Raw genomic sequence first — 16,524 nt, 5'->3', positions numbered from 1 at the left:
AGGTTAAGCCAAAATTTCTAATGCATTAGAAATTTTAGAAATTTTGGAAAGTTAGAATGACAAATATTTATAAGTACTTTAAAGAAGTACATAACCAATCTCTCGATTAGTTTCATTTGATTATATTATTTGATCCAAATGTCTAGTTGGAAATAGATGCACAATCACGAAGAACACAAGTCAGAATTGCCTATGTCCACAAAGAGAAAGAGATTTAACTATTCTTGAAAACCATTATAATGTATTACCCTTGCTTGTCCTTGTCTTCTTTTCTAAGTTAATGTTTAAAGCTAAGAAAATTCAAAAGGGCCAAAGCCCTAATCTCCATATAATTACAATTATCCACTTATACTAGTAATTGATCTTATTTTAGGTGCTTTTAAAAATGTATATCATATTTGGATCAAGAAGGCTATCAAAGCCCTAATCCTCGCTAGGATTCCGCAAAGTAGATTGACACCCTTGGAACATGAACAAAAATATAAAAAACAAGAGACTTGCATAGCTCAAATTCATCATCTAAAATATGTTCACTGCATAGCCCAATGTTCCAATAAGTAACGCACCACCACCGCTAGATTATTGGATCAAAAACTCTAGTAGTAGCATTCCACGCCCTTATGCAAATCGCTTAGGGCTTGTTTGGTTACATGAATCCAGAGATTTCAAATATCTGGATTTATGAATCTGAGAATTATAACTGTTTGGTTGTAAAAATCTCTAGATTCATGAAATCTAGAGATTCACCTTTTTACACTAAAAACACGAATCTGTAGATTTATGGGTAAGGGGTGAAATCCAGAGATTTCAAAAAAGCTATACATTTGCACATTTACAAAAATCACGTCGATCAAATAGTTTTTTAGGATGAATCCATAGATTTCATTCTACAACCAAACATCTAATTTTATAAATTATAATTCCATTGATTTGAAATCTATAGATTTGAAATCTCCAGACTCATGTAACTAACTTGAAGATAGCCAATGATGGGTTAGTCAAGCAGTTAAAGACCCGCCCTCCAACGGAGAGGTCTTGGGTTTGCACCCACTCGGTGGCGTATATTAGTAATTTAATTCCCACCCCATAGTAACAAGTTACCTTTAAAAAAAAAAAAAATCCCTTGAAGTTAAGAGAATGTTACGTTTCTTTTCCATTTTTTTTTCTTCGAGACATACCACAAAAATTAGTATTTGAGGCGTACCAAAAATAAAGAATCCCCATCTAGAAGACGACTCCATTCCCATTAAAGAGACCAGGGAAGAATAATCATGTGAGAGAAAAGAAAAAAATTAAACTCTTGTTGGTGGTATGTGTAATACCATCTCTTATATATAAAGACACTTTTGTATAATTTTTTTAATAGAAATTAAAAAAAAAATTGAAAAAGGGGAATTTTTTCTTAGCACCACTTGAAGTATTTAATTTATCAATCAGTAAACATACTTTGTTGTGCACTATTCTCTACTCTACTGAGGTATCCAGAGCAAAGGATTTTTTTTTCCCTTTAGAAAATCAAATTTATTTTTTAAACCATTTTTGTGGAGAAGGGGAGATAAGGGCAATGATACATTTGAATTTCTAAACCCATCATGAGAAAAGTTCATGAGAAAAGTTCAAGCAACCAACGCATCCATTAATAGAGGAATAAAGCAAACCGAAAACCTCAGATTAAAAACAACAAAGAAAATGAAGTGACTAATGCGGAAAACGAAACGTAGGCGAAAAAACTGAAAACAAACCACCCCCCCCGTTGGGGGTTTACAATTTCCAAAATTAAAATAGATGCGCCCCCGTCGTCTCCCTCTCCCGGCGGGCAGGGGGGTGGGCAGGGGCCCGCTTCCCGGGGCCTGGTCCGCGGGGGTGGCGGGCGCCCGGGGGGCGGCCCCTGGGTCCGGGGTGGCGCCCTCGGCTGCCGCGGGGCGGGCGGGGGGGCGGGGGGCATGCAGGGGGTTTTGGGGTTGGGGGGGGGGGGGGGGGGTGGGTGGGCCCGCGTGCGTGTGGTGGGGGGGGTTGGGGGTCCTCCTTTTTCCTGTTTTCCTTTTTGCCTCAATTCGTTCTCCTCCTTGGTTTGTTTGTTCGGGGCCCCTCTTGCTCCTGTCCGTCTGTGTTCCTCGTTGCTGTTTTGTTCTAGCCTTGTGTTCTTGTCGTATTGCCTCCGTTTTGCCTCCTGCGGGGCTTTTTGGTCCGGGGGGCGGTTTCCCTTGCCTTTTTTTCCTTTGTGGGGGGCGGGCTGATCTTTGTTTCCCATGAGAAAAGTTCAAGCAACCAACACATCCATTAATAGAGGAATTAAAGCATATCTAGATAGAAAAATTACCTCTATATGATTGAAATGAAAACAACAAGAAGAAAGATGAACCGACTCTAATTTGTTACGAGAGAAAAGCAACTGAGAACAAGTAGGGTTTAGGGAAGAAAGAGACTAGAATATAGTCAAAAGATCAGCATTCCTTGGCCAACGATCTTTATTTGGGAGTTTGGTGATGAAGATGGAGTTTTTTTACTGAAAATTTTCCCAATAAAATTAAGAAATAGATGAAACGAAGCATTGCCCGTTACAAGTCTCAATATCTCTCTCCTATGATCTGTGAATCAGGAACAATGGGGTGGTGGAGCTTATAAGAAGAAGAGACCAGCAGCAATTGCGGCAAAACCGGTGACGGCGGAGAATCCCATGGATGAGGCACTACTCTTGCCGGGAGCAGGTGCGGGTGTGGCGGTGCCAGATGCGGCACCGGCGGCTATGTCGGCTTCGGGTGTGCTGGCGCCGTCCACGCTAGGAGACAATGCACCTCCGGCGGGGGTGTCGGCGGCGGCAGCACCTTTGGCAGGAGCTGAAGCATTGCTACCCTTAGAACCGGCAGGAGACTTAGGTGCTGCCACGGCGGTGGCAGCACCTTTGGCAGGAGCTGAAGCATTAACGCTACCCTTAGAATCGGCGGGAGACTTAGTTGGTGCAGTGGCAGCGGATGCAACGCCAATAATGGCGACGAAGATGAGAGCCAAAACAATGAACAATTGCCGTGCCATGCTGATGAAATTGATTAATGGATATGAATGAATTTAAAGTGAAGAAGAAGAAGAAGAAGAAGGGAAGTGTTGGTTATTCTGATTGAATATGAAAACCACCCGATTCCTTCAGCAGTTCTCTAGAAAGATGTAGAGAAACTGTGAGAGGAATGAAGAGGTGTTGGGAGGATGAAGGTATTATATTGGCTGGGTAACCCAAGATCCTTTCTTTTCTCTGTAACAAAAAATAGTATTTTTCCTTTCTTTGGTAAATCATACCTAAAAATAATCATGGCAGTTAAATTTGTTACCACTCGCAACAAAATATGGATAATTTGGATCTCAAAATAGAGTTCGGATTTGTGACCCTAACATCATTGCTCCTCGGAAAAAAATCATCCGTTGTGCACATCGAAGTGCAGATATATACCAAATAACAGGATGAGATTTAAAGCTTGATTTTAAATTTGAATAATCCAAAATAGCCTTGTAGTTTCTTTGTTTTTTCGGCCAATTTATCAATTAGACCTCCGCTTGTATTAATAGACCTCTTATGACAGACGGAGGCATTAATTTTAGGGATACTCAAGGGGTGGGATGGAAATTTTTCCTTTAGAAAACCAAATTTATTTTTTAGACCATTTTTGTGGAGAAGGGAAGATCAAGGGCAATGATACATTTGAATTTCTAAACCCATCATGAGAAAAATTCATGAGAAAAGTTCAAGCAACCAACACATCCATTAATAGAGGAATTAAAGCATATCTAGACAGAAAAATTACCTCTATATGATTGAAATGAAAACAACAAGAAGAAAGATGAACTGACTCTAATTTGTTACGAGAGAAAAGAGACTGAGAACAAGTAGGGTGCAGGGAAGAAAGAGACTAGAATATAGTCAAAAGATCAGCATTCCTCGGCCAACGATCTTTACTTTGGAGTTTGGTGATGAAGATGGAATTTTTACTGAAAATTTTCTCAATAAAATTAAGAAATAGATGAAACGGAGCATTGCTCATTACAAGTCTCAACATCTCTCTCCTTTGATCTATGAATCAGGAACAATGGGGTGGTGGAGCTTAGAAGAAGAAAAGACCAGTAGCAACTGTGGCAAAACCGTTGACGGCGGAGAATCCCATGGATGAGGCACTACTTTTGCCGGGAGTAGGTGCGGGTGTGGCGGTGCCAGATGCGGCACCGGCGGCGGTGTTGGCGCCGTCCACGCTAGGAGACAATGCATTTGGAACCCAGCCCTGACCTTGACCCGAAAACCCTGTTGTTTGTAGGTCCGATGACCCGAAGTAAAGGAAGAAGTCAACTATGGGCCATCTCAGTGGAAGACATGGTGTTTGACCCAGAACCCATGGAAGTTGATGATGGTGTTCCATATATGGAAACTTGTTCAGAACTGAAAAGGAAACTGGACCTGGTTGAAGATGATTTTAGTTGAGGGACTTGGAGTATTATTTGACTTGGTTCGAAGGCATTTCAACATACTAGGTAAGTCAAATGATGTGTGTGGAGAAGCTCTTTAAGTTTGGTTTTGGTTTGGTCCTTCAATTCCTGTCGATTGGGTCAATCGACCAACCAATCGACCAATAGGATCTGTTTTTGCTGTTTAGGTCTTGGTTGCTCAATATATTGTTGTCTACGAGATTTATTCGTCTCCTAAGCCCTCTGGAACATGTGGAGACTCCATTCCAAGCTTCTCCTCTACAGTCTTGGTGATATTTTTGCAAGAACTCAAGCAATCCTTCTTCTTCTTGCATCTAAGGTTTGTTTATTCTCTCATCTTCTACTTCATCTCTGCTTTTCTATTTCTTATTATCTGAGACAGTGAAGATGATGCTGCATTCTCTGTTAGCAACCATCTCTTCACTAATCTCTTTATAATCTTAAGGTTTTATGATCATCATAGTGATCTTTACCTTAATCATTGCAAGTTTTTCATGAAGTCATGATCCGTTTCTTTGATTTAATCTTTGATTCGATTCCTAACTTGTTTAGATCTATTATTCATGTTAGATTAGTGTATGAATCTCTATTTATTCTTATTAGAATGAGAATCCCTTCATCTCTGGTTTTTCCTTCATGATCATGCTATGTTTTCATCGAAAACCCTGACTGTTACTATTATGAAAGGTTTTGTTTCCAAATTTGTATCTTTGTGTTTTGATCAATGTTAGTGTTTAGACTTACTCTTTAGTGTTAGAATACTGTTATAGTAATCTCCTCCAAGTTTAGTGATGTTTCAGATAATGTAAATCAAGTTTTGGATCAGAAACATCAATTCTGTCTCTTATTGACTTAGTTGGTCGACTGGGTCAGTAGACCAACCAATCGACCAAGCAAGTCAGTAGCTCTGTTCTTGGTCCTTTCTGATTTGTTTGATATTCTATCTTTTAGGTCTCTTTCCTAATAAGGTATCTATGACTGTTTAGGGTTTATTTGCTAAGTTTGAAACCTCTATTTGATCTTGGGGATATTCTTCGAAGCTATATAAGGTAAGGACAGTTACTTCCATAATTGCGTAGATTGCGTGAATCTTAGTTTATATATTTGGATTCACTACCATAAATGTATTCTCTTGTTATTATTCTACTGATGCAAGTACTTCAACTATAGTAACATTACACATATGTAATCTTTTGATTATGAATATCTTTTATTGTCAGTTGTATATGAGATTGATCATGTCATTGTATATTTTCTATATGATGAGTTACTTTAAGTGTGTATGATATGACTGATTGGTGAATGTGACTGATTAGGTATGGTTTGGGATTGAGAGGTGTCCTTTTGACACTTCTGTCCTTGGATATCAACGGAAATAGTATGGGATGTTTCCGGGGGTGCCCATTGACACCTTCCTGAACTATTGGTTGTCATACCTAGGGCTGTCTAGCAGTGTTTGGCTAGGATGTCCCCGTTATATCAGACCCTAATCGGAAGGGTATTGAGACCGAACAACCCGTGGTGGCAATAGGGATTCATGGGCGCTCAAGACTGATAACCAATCCGCGAGAGGACATGAATCACATTGTGGATATTCGTGAGAGGCCATTTATTGGTAGGGTTGCAAATGGATAGACTTGGGTTCACGGGCGCTCAAGACTGGTAACCAATCCATGAGAGGACGTGAGAGCTTCCCATCTACTATTTGTGGATGAGCAATAGGGTTGGTGAGTCCGTAGTCAGGGACTATGAGGACTCTAGTATGAAGGATACCGGAAAGGATCGTCAGGGGCAAAGAATGGACGTATCTGGATCTGACTTGATGTAACTAAGTAGAAGACTTGCATTTGGCTAGGCTTAACCCTGACATGCGCCAATACTTAAACCAATGGTGATGTGAGAGAACAATGACCTAAACCCCAGCCATGGATTGTCTTGAGGGATGAAGGACCCACTACCAAACGGCGTTGTGTGATGAGACCTTCCTAAAGAAGTATGATGCTATGACTTAAAGCATGTCTGCCAATAGAGACCAACATACATAACGTTAGAAGCATACATACATTGTCTGTCTCATATCTTATTACATCATGCTTTGCTTTGTAATCATGTTATTTATATTGTTGTGGATTTAACTTGCCTTACTGGGTTTCTTTGAAACTCACTCCTTTTGTACAATATCTTTTGTTAGACTTCTCTACAAGTTCTGAATATTATGAAGGTCCATATGAGGAAGCGCAAGGTGAAGATGTATACTTCACGCAAGGTAAAAGTAGTTACGACGATCATGGTGAAGATCCCTCGTGTGATCATGCTTCGTACTATGATTAGCCTGACCGTGGAGTGGAAGCGTCCGTGTCAGATTTCAAAAGTCTACACTTATAAAGTCATTCTTTATAAAGTTGAAAACTCATTAGTTTAGTTTAATGATCTTTTTCTTTACTTTCCTTTGAAAACAATTTCCCCTTGCTACTTTTGAACTACTTTCCGCTGCATTTGTGGAGTGAGATTCCGCCTCACTCTACTCTTTTGATTATATTCATGTTTGATATCATTTTTCACACTCTGATTATATTGTCATATTCTTTCCTTATTTGGATCTCTTGATTATTATATTTATACATTGATTATATCTGTTCATGATTATGTTATTGCTTATGTGGGAGGATGATTTCCTCGATACTTGATCTTTGGGGCTGTGGATCACACACTCGGGCATGCTAGATAAGGTACCGGTTGGGTGGATGTGACAATGCACCTTCGGCAGGGGTGTCGGCGGTGGCAGCACCTTTGGCAGGAGCTGAAGCAACGCTACCCTTAGAACCGGTGGGAGACTTAGCTGATGCCGTGGCAGCGGATGCAACGCCAACGATGGCGAAGAAGATGAGAGCAAAAACAATGAACAATTGCCGTACCATGTTGATGAAATTGATTAATGGATATGAATGAATTTAAAGTGAAGAAAAAGAAAAAGAAGGGAAGTGTTGGTTATTCTGATTGAATATGAAAACCACCCGATTCCTTCAGCAGTTCTCTAGAAAGATGTAGAGAACTGTGAGAGAAATGAAGAGGTGTTGGGAGGATGAAGGTATTATATTGGCTGGATAACCCAAGATCCTTTCTTTTCTCTATACCGAAAAATAGTCTTTTTCTTTTTCTTGGTTAAACATACCTACAATAGTCATGGCAGTTAAATCTGTTACCACTATCCACAAGATATGGATAATTTGGATCCCAAAATAGAGTTCGGATTTGTGACCCTGACATCATTGCTCCTCGGAAAAAAATCATCTGTTGTGCACATCAAAGTGCAGATATATACCAAATAATAGGCTGAGATTTAAAGCTTGATTTTAAATTTGAATAATCCAAAATAGCCTTGTAGTTTCTTTGTTTTTCCGGCCAATTTATCAATTAGACCTCCGCCTGTATTAATAGACCTCCTATGACAGACGGAGGCATTAAATTTAGGATACTAAAGGGGTGGGACGGAAAATTTCCCTTCAGACAACCAAATTTATTTTTTAAACCATTTTTGTGGAGAAGGGGAGATCAAGGGCAATGATACATTTGAATTTCTAAACCCATCATGAGAAAAGTTCAAGCAACCAACACATCCATTAATAGAGGAATTAAAGCATATCTAGACAAAAAAATTACCTCTATATGATTGAAATGAAAACAAAAAGAAGAAAGATGAACTGACTCTAATTTGTTATGAGAGAAAAGCAACTGAGAACAAGTAGGGTGCAGTGAAGAAAGAGACTAGAATATAGTCAAAAGATCAGCATTCCTCGGCCAACGATCTTTATTTGGGAGTTTGGTGATAAAGATGGAGTTTTTACTTAAAATTTTCCCAATAAAATTAAGAAATAAATGAAACGAAGCATTGCCCGTTACAAGTCTCAATATCTCTCTCCTATGATCTGTGAATCAGGAACAATGGGGTGGTGGAGCTTATAAGAAGAAGAGACCAGCAGCAATTGTGGCAAAACCGGTGACGGCGGAGAATCCCATGGATGAGGCACTACTCTTGCCGGGAGCAGGTGCCGGTGTGGCGGTGCCAGATGCGGCACCGGCGGTGGTGTCGGCTTCGGGTGTGCTGGCGCCGTCCACGCTAGGAGACAATGCACCTCCGGCTGGGGTGTCGGCGGCGGCAGCACCTTTGGCAGGAGCTGAAGCATTGCTACCCTTAGAACCGGCAGGAGACTTAGGTGCTGCCACGGCGGTGGCAGCACCTTTGGCAGGAGCTGAAGCATTAACGCTACCCTTAGAATCGGCGGGAGACTTAGTTGGTGCCGTGGCAGCGGATGCAACGCCAACGATGGCGACGAAGATGAGAGCCAAAACAATGAACAATTGCCGTGCCATGCTGATGAAATTGATTAATGGATATGAATGAATTTAAAGTGAAGAAGAAGAAGAAGAAGAAGGGAAGTGTTGGTTATTCTGATTGAATATGAAAACCACCCGATTCCTTCAGCAGTTCTCTAGAAAGATGTAGAGAAACTGTGAGAGGAATGAAGAGGTGTTGGGAGGATGAAGGTATTATATTGGCTGGGTAACCCAAGATCCTTTCTTTTCTCTCAAACAAAAAATAGTATTTTTCCTTTCTTTGGTAAATCATACCTAAAAATAATCATGGCAGTTAAATTTGTTACCACTCGCAACAAAATATGGATAATTTGGATCTCAAAATAGAGTTCGGATTTGTGACCCTAACATCATTGCTCCTCGGAAAAAAATCATCTGTTGTGCACATCAAAGTGTAGATATATACCAAATAACAGGATGAGATTTAAAGCTTGATTTTAAATTTGAATAATCCAAAATAGCCTTGTAGTTTCTTTGATTTTTCGGCCAATTATTTGGCATATATGTATACTGTTGTGCATAGTAGATGATGTTTTTCCGTATTCCATAGATGCTTCTACCAACCTTGCATAAATAGATGCTTCTACCAACCCTGCATAATAAAATTTATAATTTTTTTTGGTGTCTGAGGTTCATCTAGGCTAGTTTGTGCGCACCTCGATTACATCCTCAGAGGGAGCACCATGACCTTTCTACTGAGAAGTATGGATCTTACCACTCTACCAACTCTGTATTGACTATATTTACTCACACACCTCTGCACTTTTAATCTAAACCAATGGTTTCAAACATGATTGATTTGATCGAGTTAAACTCAGATGATTCAGGTTTGTTTGAAACAAAAACAATATACTCTCACTCAAGTCTAGGCTCCTGGATGACTTCCATGAATCCATCTAGCTGGTGCTCGGCTCCATAGCAAAATCCAATGGAGTTGCGGTTCAAAAATGAATAAACTTTAGAATTTTATTTTTGTTTATTATTTTTTGGTAGAAAAATGATTGAATTTTATAATGGAAAATATATAAATAATAAATAGTTAAATTACACTATTCCGTGAATATATGTTGAAATAATAAATATGCATTAAAATATTAGAGCTTTCCGAGGTAGATTCAAAAAAAAAAAATGTGCACTGTCATGAAGTTTTAGAAGCTGAACTTTTGGCATTGAAGGAAGGATTGGACATTGCTTTCAATATGGAGGCATGACTTATTAAAATGGAATCTGACTCCTGCCAGGTTATTTTGTTTTTTCATCATTATTTGAAGATTCAAGGAAAGTTTGGGAACATTATTAATGACATATATTAAAGATTCATATCAAATGGACATGTGTGTTTCACCAACATTAGACGGAAAGAAACCAAGTAGCCGATTGGTTTTCAAGGATTTCTGTGATGAAATGTAAATCTTGAAAATCCTACAAAAACCACCTTTGAAATTAGAGGATTTTCTTCAGTTTGATATGTTGGTGGGGCCAAATTAGTTTTTCTTTTGTTTTGTTTTCTGTTATGTTCTGAGTGACCCAATTCTTTCTACCAAAAAAAACTGCATTGAAAAAAAAAAAAAAAACTTAGTTGCGAAATCATTATTCAGTTTGGAGAACCAAAGAAAGACAGTTTTGTTACAATTTCTTTCATGTAACTGTAGTGCAAAAGAGAAAAGCTCAGAAGTGGGTTGGACTTTGCTCTCAATGAACTAAATTTATATGAAAATAAAAGATGATTATTACTATGAAGGTTAGATAATCATAATCACGAAGGTAGATAATCATAAGAGAGAAACAAATATTTTAATAGAAATATTAAAATAAAATAAAAATAAAAAGAGGAAAATTTTCAGAGCTACTTTTTGAGGGTATCCTAGAATTAATGTCAACCCTTGAGGTATATAGTTTATTAGTCAAATCCCCTATTACTAAGAAGGTTTGTCTTCCCTTAAATTTTATTTTTAAATTTTCAATACTATCATCACATTCTAATCAAATTTATTTTTTGAACCATTTTTGTGGAGAAGGGAAGATCAATGTAGGGCACTAATATATTTGAATTTCTAAACCCTACATCCATCGAGATGCATCGAACACACATATTTAGTAAGAGAAATAACTTTTATGCAATTGAAATGGAAGTAACGAAAAGAAAGATGAAGGATACTGCTTCAGAGTTGCACATTAAAAGTATAATACTGAGATGCTGTGAGATGTTTATGGTGAGGATAGAATGAGTGGTTGATATCAAAATCTCGACCACTCATTTCATATGTTTCTCATCACTTAGGTTCCAAAGATGGGCGTTATAACATCTATGGTCACTTCTTCTTCTTCTTCTTTTTCTTTTCTTTTTTTTATATATTTTTTTTATCTAGGGTCACTTCTCTTCTTTCCTTTTTTTTTTTTAGTGTAAATAACAGCATTTAATGGTGATTTCTAATGATAATAATTTTAAGAGTAACTAAGGGGTAAGTGAAAGTTTTCCAAGTGAAAGAACGTTTATAGAAATTGGTTTACAAAAAAAAAAAAAACCGTTTATAGAAATTGATTAAATGGAGCATTTGCTCGTTACAATTTCCAAGTCACAACATCTCTCTCCTATCTCTGTGAATGAGAAACAATTGGGGTGGTGGTGGCACTTAGCAAAAGAAGAAACCGGTGGCAACTGCGGCAAACCCGGTGACGGCAGAGAATCCCATGGAAGATGCACTACTCTTGCCAGGAGCAGGTGCGGGTGTGGCGGTGCCAGATGCAGCAGTGTTGGCTTCGGGGGTGCTGGCGCCGTCCACGCTAGGAGACAATGCACCTCCGGCGGGGGTGTCGGCGGCGGCAGCACCTTTGGCAGGAGCTGAAGCATTGCTACCATTAGAACCGGCAGGAGACTTAGGTGCTGCCACGGCAGCGGCAGCACCTTTGGTAGGAGCTGAAGCATTAACGCTACCCTTAGAATCGGCGGGAGACTTAGTTGGTGCCGTGGCAGCGGATGCAACGCCAACGATGGCGACGAAGATGAGAGCCAAAACAATGAACAATTGCCGTGCCATGCTGATGAAATTGATTAATGGATATGAATGAATTTAAAGTAAAGAAGAAGAAGAAGAAAGGAAGTGTTGGTTATTCTGATTGAATATGAAATCCACCCGATTCCTTCAGCAGTTCTCTAGAAGGATGTTGAGAAACTGTGAGAGGAATGAAGAGGTGTTGGGAGGATGAAGGTATTATATTGGCTGGGTAACTCAAGATCCTTTCTTTTCTCTGTACCAAAAAATAGTATTTTTCCTTTTTTGGTAAATCGTACCTAAAAATAGTCATGGCAGTTAAAATTTGTTACCACTCGCCACAAAATATGGATAATTTGGATCTCAAAATAGAATTCGGATTTGTGACCCTGACATCATTGCTCCTCGAAAAAAAATCATCTGTTGTGCACATCAAAGTGCATATATATACCAAATAACAGGGTGAAATTTAAAGTTTGATTTTAAATTTGAATAATCCAAAATAGCCTTGTAGTTTCTTTGTCTTTTTGGCTAATTATTTGCCATATATGTCTACTGTTGTGCATAGTAGATGATATTTTTCCATATTCCATATATGCTCTACCAACCCTGCATAATAAAATTTATAACTTTTTTGGTGTCTGAGGTTCATCTAGGCTAGTTTGTGCGCACCTCGATTACATCCTCAAAGGGGGCTCCATGACCTTTTCTACTGAGAAGTATGGATCTTGTCACTCTCCCAACCCTGCATTGACTATATTTACTCACACAACTCTGCATTTTTAATCTAAACCGTTGGTTGCAAACATGATTGATTTGGTTCGAGTTAAACTCCAGATGATTCAGGTTCATTTGAAACAAAAACAATATACTCTCACTCAAGTTGGTATTTACTATTTACTATTCAATGTAAATGGTGTTTTCCATCCAACCAAGGCTCCTGGATGACTTCCATGATTCCATCTAGCTGGTGCTTGGACGTGGCACTGCTCCAAAGCAAAATCCAATGGAGTTGCGGTTCAAAAATGAATAAATTTTTGAATTTTATTTTTGTTTATTATTTTTTGGTAGAAAAATGATTGAATTATATAATGGAAAATATATAAATAATAAATAGATAAATTACACTTTTCCGTGAATATATGTTAAAATAATAAATATGCATTAAAATATTAGAGCTTTCCGATTCACAAAAAAATGTGCACTGTAATGAAGTTCTAGAAGCTGAATTTTTGGCATTGAAAGATGGATTGGTCATTGTTTTCAATATGGAGGCATGACTTATTGAAATGGAATCCGACTCCTGCCAGGCTATTTTGTTTTTTCATCCTTATTCGAAGATTTATGGAAAGTTTGGGAACATTATTAATGACATCTGTTAAAGATTCATATCAAATGGACATGTGTGTTTCACCAACATTAGACGGAAAAGAAACCAAGTAGCCGATTGGTTTTCAAGGATGTTTTGTGATGAAATGTAAATCTTGAAAATCCTACAAAATCCACCTTTGAAATTAGAGGATTTTCTTCAGTTTGATATGTTGGTGTGGTGGGGCCAAATTAGTTTTTGTTTTGTTTTGTTTTGTTTTGTGTTATGTCCTGAGTGACCCCCTTCTTTCTACCAAATAAAATTGCATGGTTGTGAAATCTTTATTCTTTTTGGAAAACCAAAGAAAGACAATTTTTATTACAATTTCTTTCATGTAACTATAGTGCAAAAGAGAAAAGCTCAGAAGTGGGTTGGACTCTGCTCTCAATGAACTAAATTTATATGAAAATAAAAGATGATTATTACTATGAAGGGTAGATAATCATAAGAGAGACAAATATTTTAATAGAAACATTAAAAAAAAATGAATAAAAGGGGAAAATTTTCAGAGCTACTTCTTGAGGTATCCTAGAATTAATGTCACCCCTTGAAGTATATAGTTTATTAGTCAAATCCCCTATTACTAAGAAGGTTAGTCTTCCCTTAAATTTTATTTTTAAATTTTAAATACTATCCTCACATTCTAATCAAATTTATTTTTTGAACCATTTTTGTGGAGAAGGGAAGATCAATGCAGGGCACTTATGTATTTGAATTTCTAAACCCTACACCCATCGAGATGCATCGAACACACATATTTAGTAAGAGAAATAACTTTTATGCAATTGAAATGGAAGTAACGAAAAGAAAGATGAAGGATACAGTTTTAGTGTTGCGCATTAAAAGTATAATATTGAGATGCTGAGATGTTTATGGTGAGGATAGAATGAGTGGTCGAGATTTTACCACTCATTTCATATGTTTCTCATCACTTAGGTTCCAAAGATGGGCGTTCTAACATCTATGGTCACTTCTTCTTCTTCTTTTTCTTTTCTTATTTATATATTTTTTTAATATATATATTTTTTTATCTAGGGTCACTTCTTCTCTTCTTTCTTTTTTTTTTTTGGTAATTTTCATATGAACCCCCAGAGGTTTGGTCTACGTCATTTTTAGTCCAAAAAAATTGAGACTTTGCATATTCCTCCCCTGTGCTATAGAAAGAGTCAATTTAAGGACAAATTATCGTTTCTATGACCAATTTGCCCTTATTCTTTTTTTTTTGGACAACTTTCATTTGAACCCCCCGAGGTTTGGTTTATGTCATTTTTAGTCCAAAAATGCTGAGATTTTGCATTTGTCTCCCCTATACTATAGAAAAGGTCAATTTAAAGACAAATTATCACTTTTATGACTAATTTGCCTTTATTTATTTATTTATTTATTAATTTAATTTTTTTACATATCCATCCTACCTGTCATGAAACTCGTGACTCCCTTTTAGTCCAAAGATTATAGGAAAATATTAAAATTTAAATAAATTTTAATATATGACCAAAATACATTTATATGTTAAAATCACTCAAGTACCCCTTAGCTTAAACCCTATTTTTGTACTAAAAGGGGAGTCACGAGTTTCATAGCATGTAGGATGTATATGTAAAAAATTAAATTAAAAAAAAAGGGCAAATTGGTCATAAAAGTGATAATTTGTCCTTAAATTGACATTTTCTATAGTACAGGGAAGACAAATGCAAAGTCCCATATATTTTTTTTTGACTAAAAATGACATAAACAAAACCTCAGGGGTCCAAATGAAATTTGCCCAAAAAAAAAAGAATAAGGGCAAATTGGTCATAGAAACGATAATTGGTTATTAAATTGACTTTTTCTATAGCACAGGGGAGGCATATGCAAAGTTTCAATTTTTTTGGATTAAAAATGACATAGACCAAACCTCAGGGGTCCATACGAAAATTACCCTATTTTTTTTTCAGTTTAAATAACAACATTTAATGGTGATTTCTAATGGTAATAATTTTAAGAGTAGCTAAGGGGTATGTGAAAGTTTTCCAACGAAAGAACGTTTATAGAAATTGGTTTTCAAAAAAAAAAAAACCGTTTATAGAAATTGATTAAATGAAGCATTTGCTCGTTACAACTTCCAAGTCACAACATCTCTCTCCTATCTCTGTGAATGAGAAACAATGGGGGTGGTGGTGGCACTTAGCAAAAGAAGAAACTGGCTGCAACTGCTGTAAACCCGGTGATGGCAGAGAATCCCATGGAAGATGCACTACTCTTGCCGGGAGCAGGTGCGGGTGTGGCAGTGCCAGATGCGGCAGTGTTGGCTTCGGGGGTGCTGGCGCCGTCCACGCTAGGAGACAATGCACCTCCGGCGGGGGTGTCGGCGGTGGCAGCACCTTTGGCAGGAGCTGAAGCATTGCTATCCTTAGAACCGGCGGGAGACTTAGGTGCTGCCACGGCAGCGGCAGCACCTTTGGCAGGAGCTGAAGCATTAACGCTACCCTTAGAATCGGCGGGAGACTTAGTTGGTGCCGTAGCAGAGGATGCAACACCAACAATGGCGACGAAGATGAGAGCCAAAACAATGAACAATTGCCGTGCCATGCTGATGAAATTGATTAATGGATATGAATGAATTTAAAGTGAAGAAGAACAAGAAGAAGGGATCTGTTGGTTATTCTTATTGAATATCAAAACCACCCGATTCCTTCAGCAGTTCTCTAGAAAGATGTAGAGAAACTGTGAGAGGAATGAAGAGGTGTTGGAAGGATGAAGGTATTATATTGGCTGGGTAACCCAAGACCCTTTTTTTTCTCTGTACCTAAAAATAGTCTTTTTCCCATTCTTGGTAAAACGTACCTACAAATAGTCATGGCAGTTAAATCAGTTACCACTATCCACAAAATATGGATAATTTGGATCTCAAAATAGAGTTCGGATTTGTGACCCTGACATCATTGCTCCTCCGGAAAAAATCATCTGTTGTGCACATCAAAGTGTAGATATTTACGACATAACAGGCTGAGATTTAAAGTTTGATTTTAAATTTGAATAATCCAAAATAGCCTTCTAGTTTCTTTGTTTTTTGGGCAAATTATTTGGCATATATGTGTAGTGTTGTGCATAGTAGATGATGTTTTTCCGTATTCCATAGATGCTTCTACCAACCCTGCATAATAAAATTTATATTTTTTTTTGTGTTTGAGGTTCATCTAGGCTAGCTTGCGCGCACCTCGATTACATCCTCAAAGGGAGCTCCATGACCTTTCTACTAAGAAGTATGGATCTTATTACTCTACCAACCCTGCATTGACTATATTTACTAGCACACCTCTACACTTTTAATCTAAACCG

This window comes from Hakea prostrata, chromosome 8 (assembly GCF_041222555.1).
Source record: "Hakea prostrata isolate BN-2017 chromosome 8, UWA_Hpros_2, whole genome shotgun sequence".
Classification (NCBI taxonomy): domain Eukaryota; kingdom Viridiplantae; phylum Streptophyta; class Magnoliopsida; order Proteales; family Proteaceae; genus Hakea; species Hakea prostrata.
This window is presented reverse-complemented; position numbering follows the sequence as displayed.